At 46.8% G+C, this 10679-nt stretch overlaps 1 pseudogene; it reads right to left on the reverse strand.

Annotated features, from left to right (window-relative positions):
- Positions 1 to 2474: 2474 nt before the first annotated feature.
- Positions 2475 to 2592, reverse strand: LOC124617147 (annotated as a pseudogene).
- Between the last annotated feature and the right edge of the window lie 8087 nt (positions 2593 to 10679).

Below are 10679 nucleotides of genomic sequence, written 5' to 3' on the forward strand. Positions count from 1 at the left end.
GCCAATCGTAAAATTAGTAAAAACGATTTCTAGAGCCAGTATATCGTTAAAATTCATAAGATTCTTGTAATTAATCATTAGTTCTCGAGCACCGCAGAAGTTACAAAGCACTTCACACGGTCTTAGATTCCGTATGAGATTGCACACATATATGTTTTCTGAGGCATCTTTAACAACTAACTCGGTATTTATGCGGAATCGCCACTTCACACACTGGTTCGCGTGTTGTCAGCTCAAAAACCGCTCGTGGACTGCATTGGATTAACACAGTATCCTATGCAATATTTCAACAAACTGTTCCGTCTTTACATGAGAACCGATTTTACACACGGGGCCGAGTGGTTCTAGGCTCTTCAGTCCGGAACCGCACTGCTGCTACGGTCGCAGGTTCGAATCCTGCCTCGGGCTTCGATGTGTGGGATGTCCTTAGGTTAGTTAGGTTTAAGTAGTTCTAAGTTCTAGGGGACTGATGACCTCAGATGTTAAGTCCCATAGTGCTTAGAGCCATTTGAACCATTTTATACACGGGTTAACGTATTACCTTTTCGGAAACCGATCGTAGGCTAGTCTGGCGCCTGCTATCTCAGGGCACAATTGTGACTGGTCCATCCTTTCCATCACTAAGCACTGACAGTAAATATGTTTGTAAGTAGCATTTCCTCATGAACTGAGTGATATTGAAATTATCATTAACATGTTCCCAGCGCAAAAACATCATCAACATTGTTGGAGCCGTATATTAATATTTAAACAGTAAATATAAATATTACAAGATTCGCTTCTTGGCTGCCGGCGTTGTAGGTGAATCCTCAATGTCTCTTTCTGCTCCATTACGATACGGCTCTGGGTCAACCGACCGTTCGCAGGCTATGTGAACATTTGACACGTCGTTCGATGAGTCTGCCTTGTGGTCCTACCTACAGCCAGCCTCCCATAACAATATCTTTCTGTGCTGTGCATTGAAACATAGTAACAAAAATGAAAGCGTGGCCAATAATTTGGCACAAACGACACACATTGAGTTGCCACTTATTCAGATGCTCATAACCATTTAAAATGTGTATTTTTCGAAGTGATAAATGTAAATTACGAGAGGAAAAGCTACGTTTGCTCGGTTTGAGGAAACGAAACCAAGAATCCGTTTGGCGACACTGGCTCTGGTAGGGTACATAAATTTGCACGCGCGATGATTTCACTGGCTAACATCAGTGCTGAATAACTCGGAAACGGCGCAACGTACAATTTTTTCTGGACGATAATTTCTTAGCAAAATATCCTCTGCAAAGCCCTTATTCACTTCAGACTGTTTCTCTCCACCCTCTACAGTCCAACGCTGGAGGTTCTATGCAATTTAGTCAATATTCGAATATTATCGGAAATAAAAAAGCCTGGAAAATCCTCGTAGAAAGGTAAAAAGTGAAGAAGAGGTTATGCAAAATGCCTGAACGGAAAGCAGCACATATCCTTATGGTCTAATTAGATGAATAACTTAAATGTTGAAATTTCCACTAGTCATTATATGGGCCGGCTGATGTGGCCGAGCTGTTCTAGGTGCTACAGTCTGGAACCGTGAGACTGCTACGGTCGCAGGTTCGAATCCTGCCTCGGGCATGGATGTGTGTGATGTCCTTAGGTTAGTTAGGTTTAAGTAGTTCTAAGTTCTAGGGGACTGATGACCTCAGCAGTTAAGTCCCATAGTGTTCAGAGCCATTTGAACAATATGAACCATCAGATGTCAAAACAAAAAAATATCTGAAAGAAGTAGCAATAGCTCGGGTAACATGGGTCAACTGACACGAAATGTAGTAAGCTGTCAACACGGTAGTGGTGCACAAATCTATCGTACACCATTCAGCAGCTATGCAATACACGGTTCTAGGCGCTTGAGTCCTGAACCGCGCTGCTGCTACGGTCGCAGGTTCGAATCCTGCCTCGGGCATGGCTGTGTGTGATGTCCTTAGGTTTAAGTAGTTCTAAGTCTAGGGGACTGATGACCTCAGATGTTAAGTCCCATAGTGCTTAGAGCCATTTGAACCATTTGAACTGACCGGAGAAGGCTTATCATGCTGCCGAACATCATCTCTCCTGAAGCCGTCCATCTGATTGGCTACAGCTTATACTACGTTATTTTACATTTTAACATTTTTAAACAATCAAAGCTTGACGACTTTCGCGTTGTAAATAAAGTAACAATAATATCCATTACATCAGAACTTGGTCGTCAGGCCACGAGTGGTCTACCGGGACCATCCGACCGCCGTGTCATCCTCAGTGGAGGATGCGGATAGGAGGGGCGTGTGGTCAGCACACCGCTCTCCCGGTCGCTATGATGGTATTCTTGACCGAAGCCGCTACTATTCGGTCGAGTAGCTCCTCAATTGGCATCATGAGGCTGGTATTCTTGACCGAAGCCGCTACTATTCGGTCGAGTAGCTCCTCAATTGGCATCATGAGGCTGAGTGCACCCCGAAAAATGGCAACAGCGCATGGCGGCCCGGATGGTCACCCATCCAAGTGCCGGCCACGCCCGACAGCGCTTAACTTCGGTCATCTGACGGGAACCGGTGTATCCACTGCGGCAAGGCCGTTGTCTAATATCCATTAGATAATAAACGTTAAATTCTTTTACATAAAACCAATACAATTTCCATCTTGACTTTGGATGTCACTGATAGTAGCCTTGCACAAATGTGCTTTCTGATAAATAAATAAAGAACAAAAGTAACTATTATGCACTAAACTTCACAACAAATATTCTGTTACCTAATGATTCTGTAAGGTGTCATGCTGTCATCGTTCAATGTGTTTTGTGTGGGGGAAATGATGATCTGATGCTTAACTGAAAATACTGATAATTTATATTTACTCTATCTTTTAAATAAATAAAGTTCCACAAATGATATATACAGCGTTTGTCATTTTACTGATGCGCTTCTATATGAAATACAGATCGTTAAGATCGACTGAACCGTTCTGATTTTAGCATTCAGGTCTTTGGTACAAAACTTGTTAATTTCACTTTAACAGTAAATCCTGAACTATTATAGATATAATCAATATTCAAGTTTTATTGGGATCACCATAAAAATTTATGGAGGATGGCACAGAAAAATTACTGTGGCTCCATTCCCTGAAGTACTACAGAATTAAATAGTTTCCAGTCTTAGGTCCGCCATATTTAACACTGCTACGTCTCCCTGGCCACAGACGCCTTCAACTGGGTTCCCCTATGACATAGGTTCTCGTCTGTCTCACTCGCACACAACAGCGCTTGGGCCTCAGTAGACAATAGACGCCTATGAGTTGCCCCATCTGGTGGTGAATCTGCGCCCTTTTTGGCACGCGGTCCTGGATGACAGGGTTCGTTTCACAATTCCTGTAGGCTGACTCTTTCAGCCACATATTTAAATGAGAGCGGAATGCTCGTTGACTCACATGTGTTTCCACAGTGTGATAGCGTATGTGATGTACAGCAATGACAGGAGGCTATGAGCACTGAAGATATTTTATTTTGCTCATTTTACTTTAAAATTTATGTTTTCGTTCATCGTTCAGTCAAAGACCTCTACAAAATTATGACCTGTGTTCTAAAGTACTGTTTTGGTTTGCTCTACTAGACAGTGTCTGAGGTTACTCGAAAGTCATAACGCAACAGAGACGTGCCACAAATATTCCTATTGATGGAGGCTGAAGCTTTCGAAACACATACTGAATATACACTGATCAGTCATAACATTGTGAGCACTGACCTGATATCGATACAACGATACAAGCACGTCCAGGCTACAGCAGCTTCACCTGGCGAGGAAAGACTGCGAGTGAGACACACGTACGATGCGTATAGTATCAGTGAGCCTGCTATCCGTGAGTAGAATAGGGAAGGCAAGCGATCTACCTGACTTTGACCAAAGGCAGATTGTGGTGGCTCGGAGGCTCGGCACGAGAATTTCGGAAACCACTCGACTTGTCGAGTATTCGAGGAGTGCTGTGGTGACTGTCTTCAACACGTCGCGAAACCAAGGTGAAACCATGTCCAGACGTCGCTCGTGGGTTTGGGCGGCCACCTCTCATTACAGATGTCGGACGTCGTAGGCTGGGCAGATTTGTGAAACAGGACAGGTGGTGAACTGTAGAGGAAGTAACATCAGACTTCAATGCTGGGTAGAGTACAAGCGTGTCTGAACACGAAGTCCACTGAACACTCCCAAAAATGGGCCTCCGCAGCCTTCGATCCATACATGAGCCAATGTTAACACCATGACATCGCCAACTACGACTGAAAAGGCCACGTGACCATCCGCAGTGGATGTTAGTGCAGTGGCAGGGCGTTTCATGCCTGATGAATCCCGATACCTTCTCCGTCATGTCTATGGGAGGGCGCGAATTTGTCGTCTTCCAGGAGAACAGCTCCTTGATTCCTGTACTGCGGGACGGAGACAAGCTGGCGGCGGCTCCATTATGCTCTGGGAAACATTCACGTGGGCACCTATGGGTTCTGTGGAGTTCGTGCAAGGCGTCACGACGGCCAAGGAGTATCGTATACTGGCTGCATGCCACGTACCCCCTCCAAGACGATCATGCTTCCCGGCGGCAGTGGCATTTTTCAACAAGATAATGCGCCACGTTAGAAGGCCAGGAATGTGATGGTGTGATCGAGGAACACAGCGGCGACTACCAGTTGATGTGCTGGCCCTCCTCCAACTCACCAGATCTGAATCGAATTGAAGACATCAGGGACATGATTGAACGTGGCGTTAGAAATCATCACCACCATCCCCGCAATTTATGAGAATTAGGTGACTCGTGTGTGTAGTTGTGGTGCCAGCTTCCTCCAGTGACCTCTCAAGGTCTTATATCTTCCACGCTACGCCTCGTCGCCGCTGTTATCCGTGCCAAAAGTGGACATATCGGCTGTTAGGTAGGTGGTCATAAATTTCTGGCCAGTCACTGTAAGTACACTACTGGCCATTAAAATTGCTACACCAAGAAGAAATGCAGATAATAAACGTGTATTCATTGGACAAATATATTATACTAGAACTCACATGTGATTAAATTTTCACGCAATTTGGGTGCATAGATCCAGATAAATCAGTATCCAGAACTACCACCTCTGACCGTAATAACGGCCTTGATACGCCTGGGAATTGAGTCAAAAAGAGCTTGGATGGCGGGTACAGGTACAGCTGCCCATGCAGCTTCAACACGATACCACGGTTCATCAAGAGTAGTGACTGGAGTATTGTGACGAGCCAGTTGCTCGGCCGCCATTGACCAGACGTTTTCAATTGGTGAGAGATCTGGAGAATGTGCTGGCCAGGGCAGCAGTCGAACATTTTCTGTGTCCGCAAAAGGCCCGTACACGACCTGCAACATGGGGTCGTGCATTATCCTGCTGAAATGTAGGGTTTCGCAGGGATCGAATGAAGGGTAGAGCCATGGGTCGTAACACATCTGAAATGTGACGTCCACTGTTCCAAGTACCGTCAGTGCGAACAACAGGTGACCGAGACGTGTAACCAATGGCACCCCATACCATCACGACGAGTGATACGCCAGTATGGCAATGATGAATACACGCTTCCAATGTGCGTTCACCGCGATGTCGCCAAACGCGGATGCGACCATCATGATGCTATAAACAGAACCTGGATTCATCCGAAAAAATTAAGTTCTGCAATTCGTGCACTCAGGTTCGTCGTTGAGTACACCATCGCAGGCGCTCCTGTCTGTGATGCAGCGTCAAGGGCAACCGCAGCCATGGTCTCCGAGCTGACAGTCCATGCTGCTGCAAACGTCGTCGAACTGTTCGTGCAGATGGTTGTCGTCTTGCAAACGTCACCATATGTTAACTCAGGGATCGAGACGTGGCTGCACGATCCGTTACAACCATGCCGATAAGATGCCTGTCATCTCGACCGCTAGTGATACGAGGCCGTTGGGATCCAGCACGGCGTTCCGTATTACCCTCCTGAACCCACCGATTCCATATTCTGCTAACAGTCATTGGATCTCGACCAACGAGAGCAGCAATGTCGCGATACGATAAACGGCAATCGCGATAGGCTACAATCCGACCTTTATCAAAGTCGGGAACGTGATGGTACGCATTTCTCCTCCTTACACGAGGCATCACAACAACATTTCCCCAGGCAACGCCAGTCAACTGCTGTTTGTGTATGAGAAACCGGTTGGAAACTTCCCTCATGTCAGCACGTTGCAGCTGTCGCCACCGGCGCCAGCCTTGTGTGACTGCTCTGAAAAGCTAATCATTTGCATATCATAGCATCTTCCTATCGGTTACATTTCGCATCTATAGCACGTCATCTTCGTGGTGTAGCAATTTTAATGGCCAGTAGTGTAAATTGTGAGTGGAAAAGGTAAACCTTTTTGTCACATTCGATTGCTACTGTCATTATGAACAGTTTATGTGATATGCATACTGTAAAACTCACTCTCTAAGGATGCCTTGAGGTTCTAATCTTGACGTATGACGCAATCGATACGACTACCTAATGGAAGTCGGGTAGTTAACATAATCAGCTTGGATGCGTAAGGCTGAACATCGTAATGCGTAGAGAAGTCTGGACGGGGCCTTTATCGAGCGGTGAATGCAGCTCATGATGGTGACTGCGATGATATGTGCTGAAGCCATGAAAGTACGTGAACGACTGTCAGACAGGCCTCGCTTAAGGCGTGTGTGTCCTGGATGAACGTAATGAACAAGTTCTGCGTCCTACCGCGTAACTACACAGCCTCAAGTCCACCGACGGTCGGTCATCCACGCACCTGTTTCCGCGTTCTTTTCAGTATCGGCGCACCGCCTGAATGACGAGTTTTACCGCTACGCACAGGTTGTGCCGACCGGCCGAACGCTGGTTTCATCAGAGCGTACCATTAGAGCGAAAAACTCTCGCTGAATGCGGCGCTGACCTGCACTACCCGCCGTAGACGAGTTCGTCGTTAATCCCGACAGGTGACGGGGATCTTCCTGTGCGCCGGCCAGCAAGTAGTGGCAGAGAACGCTCACCTCGGCTCAGTCGTTAGTGCAACTCTCTCGGCTGTCGGTCTGCTCAGCTGTTCCCGTTACACGCGGCGGGTCGGTTCTTTTGCACGCAGGCTGTTCGCTAGGTTGCACGCAGTGTCTGAACAGCGTCCTCTCTGCATTTCTCTATCTAACATCCTGCTGTGTTGCTGAATACTTTCTTTTTTTCATTTCGAGAATTCTTATCCCCAGTATTGGACATAGTGTAGTGGACCTTTTTACGTTTCTACGAAGATTTCCATATAAGATTTCATGTGAAATCCCAATATTAAAACAAAATGAGCTGACACAGCAGTTGAAAAACTGGAATCAGAATGAGATCCGCAGATTTAAAAATAATTAAAGGAACTGCATGCAGCAGTGGTTATAGTCCTGCCATAGGTGACAGCATGCTTGGTAGAAAGAAGAGACACGGACTGGCGGACTTCTGTGTGCTCCTCAAAAGGCAATGATAACACTGACAATTAATCGGTCCTCAGAAATACGACGCAATGCTGTTTCGGACACGCATGCATGTTCGGAAGAATAGGAACTGCGGCGACTGCAGCCATTATGAAATACATGAAATGTAATCCCAGTTGCGAATATGGGCAGCCATCGGCTGTATATGGAATGACGACAATGAAAACTTCTGCCGGACCGGGACTCAGAGCCGGATTACCCGCATATGGGGAGCGGTCGCCTTACCGTTAGACTACCCGGGCACGAATCCCGCACCTGTTGCTTCCTACCTCTCTCTCTCTCTCTCTCTCTCTCTCTCTCTCTCTATGTCTTTCTGTGACCAGTGAAGTGGGACATTGGCAGCACAATCGAGTCTTTCTCTCTGACTTTCAGTTTATTTTTGTGGCCCTGACTTTCGGCAGCGTCTCACGCTTACAAACAGGTCCACATCTGTGGGCTCTCTCACTCCATTTTCTAAGTGTTATATGTGGCGCCTGGTGTATTAGAGACACACAACTTTCTGTATTTTGTTCAAAGTAGCGTGTTTCCTGGACCTCGCTAAAAACAGCATTTCGCCACGATCCATCTTCGAGGCATAAAACAATCACTGCTGGGGGCCTCTCGCCACGAGAGACAGAAACTACGAGGGTTGCCCAGAAAGTAATTCACCGCATTTTTTTTTTCTCAGCAGCAAACATTGCTATGAATGCAAAACCTTACGTATATATATTTGAAGTCTCCTGTGTTAGTGCTCGCCGGCCGGAGTGGTCGAGCGGTTCTAGGCGCTACAGTCTGGAACCGCGCGACTGCTACGGTCGCAGGTTCGAATCCTGCCACGGGCTTGGATGTGTGTCATGTCCTTAAGTTTGTTAGGTTTAAGTAGTTCTAAGTTCTAGGGGACTAATGACCTCAGAAGTTAAGTCCCATACTGCTCAGAGCCATCTGAACCAACTGTTAGCGCGCCAGGTTTCCGTCAAAAAAATGTTCAAGTGTTTGTGAAATCTTATGGGACTTAACTGCTAAGGTCATCAGTCCCTAAGCTTACACACTACTTAACCTATATTATCCTAAGGACAAACACACACACCCATGCCCGAAGGAGGATTCGAACCTCCGCCGGGACCAGCCGCACAGTCCATGACTGCAGCGCCTAAGACCGCTCGGCTAATCCCGCGCGGCAGGTTTCCGTCACTTCCGACAGATAAGTGTAGCTGTAGGACAGTTTTAAAATGGCGCCTGTAGGTGATGTACGTTACAAGCAACGTGCCGTCATAGAAACTTCACGTGCCGCGGTGATGAAAGTACCGGGTAATCAAAAAGTCAGTATAAATTTGAAAACTGAATAAATCATGAAATAATGTAGATAGAGAGGTACAAATTGACACACATGATTGGAATGATATTGGATTTTATTAGAACCAAAGAAAATACCAATGTTGAAAAAATGTCCGGCAGATGGGGGCTTCATGTGATCGGAATAGCAATAATTAGATTAACAAAGTAAGACAAAGCAAAGATGATGTTCTTTACAGGAAATGCTCAATATGTCCACCATCATTCCTCAACAATAGCTGTAGTCGAGGAATAATGTTGTGAAGAGCACTGTAAACCATGTCCGGAGTTATGGTGAGGCATTGGCGTCGGATGCTGTCTTTCAGCATCCCTAGAGGTGTCAGTCGATCACGATACACTTGCGACTTCAGGTGACCCCAAAGCCAATAATCGCACGGACTGAGGTCTGGGGACCTGGGAGGCCAAGCATGACGAAAGTGGCGGCTGAGCACACGATCACCACCAAACGACGCGCGCAAGAGATCTTTCACGCGTCTAGCAATATGGGGTGGAGCGCCATCCTGCATAAACATCGTACGTTCCAGCAAGTGTTTATCAGCCAGGCTGGGGATGATGCGATTCTGTAACATATCGGCGTACCTCTCACCCGTCACGGCAGCAGTTACAAAACCAGAATAACGCATTTCCTCGAAGAAAAAAAGGCCTGATAACGGTACATGTGGTAAATCCAACCCATACCGTGACTTTCTCGTCTTGCAATGGAGTTTGCACGACAGTTCTAGGATTTTCGGTAGCCCAAATTCTGCAGTTGTGGGCGTTGACAGACCCTCGGAGGGTGAAATGAGCTTCGTCGGTCCACAACACGTTACTCGACCAATCGTCATCTTCCGCCATCTTTTGAAACGCCCACACCGCAAATGCCCTCCGCTTCACTAAATCACCAGGTAACAGTTCATGATGCCGATGGATTTTGTACGGATAGCATCGGAGGGTACGCGTATGTGCTGACCAAACAGTAGTGTATGGAATGTCGGTGCGACGTGCGACTGCAGGAGCGCTGACTTCCCCGTGCATAGACGAACCCGCTACAGTCTCCATTTCTTCCTGAACTGTCTCAGCAGCATTACGCCTTGTGCTCGGTCGGCCACTACGGGGTCTATCGTCTAAACAACCCGTGGCTTCGAACTTCGAAATCACTCTCGCCACAGCTGCATTTGCCAACGGACCTTTACCCGTTCGAATCCCCTTCCTATGGCGATAGGGGCGTAACGCTGAACTAGCACATTCCCCATTCTGATAATACAGCTTCACTAAAAGCGCCTTTTCAGGTAACGTCAGCATGCTGCGACTGCTGGCGCATCTGATTCTCTCTCTCATTACAGCTCCTTCTATACACGATTGACATGCGCAGTCACTGGCGTTTTGCTGTCCAGCGCCATCTGTCGGACATTTTGTGAGCTTTGTTTCTTTTTCTAATAAAACCCCATGTCATTCCAAGCATGTGTGCCAATTTTTACCTCTCTATCTGCATTATTCCGTGGTTTATTAAGTTTTCAAATTTGCACTGACTTTTTGATCACCCGGTATACCGTGGATGTCAAGATGGCGCCATCCAAAACGGGCACCGAGACAACTGTGGGTGAGCAGAGGCGATAGAAGACATGAGTGAGCGACAGCTGGGGAAACGTATATAGAAGAGTAGACATGCACCGTTGAGCAACTGACAGCCCAGTTGAACCAAAGGCTGCCAACAGTGAGTCCTCAACTACCGTAAAGCGAACGTGGCTACGTGTAGTACTGCGCAGCAAGCGCCTGTTCATGCACCCATGATGACTATTGTTAACTGGCGACGAAAGCCGGAATTTACACGTCAATACCTCAACTAGATGTCCACTGAGTA

This window comes from Schistocerca americana, chromosome 5 (assembly GCF_021461395.2).
Source record: "Schistocerca americana isolate TAMUIC-IGC-003095 chromosome 5, iqSchAmer2.1, whole genome shotgun sequence".
NCBI classification, from domain to species: Eukaryota; Metazoa; Arthropoda; class Insecta; order Orthoptera; family Acrididae; genus Schistocerca; species Schistocerca americana.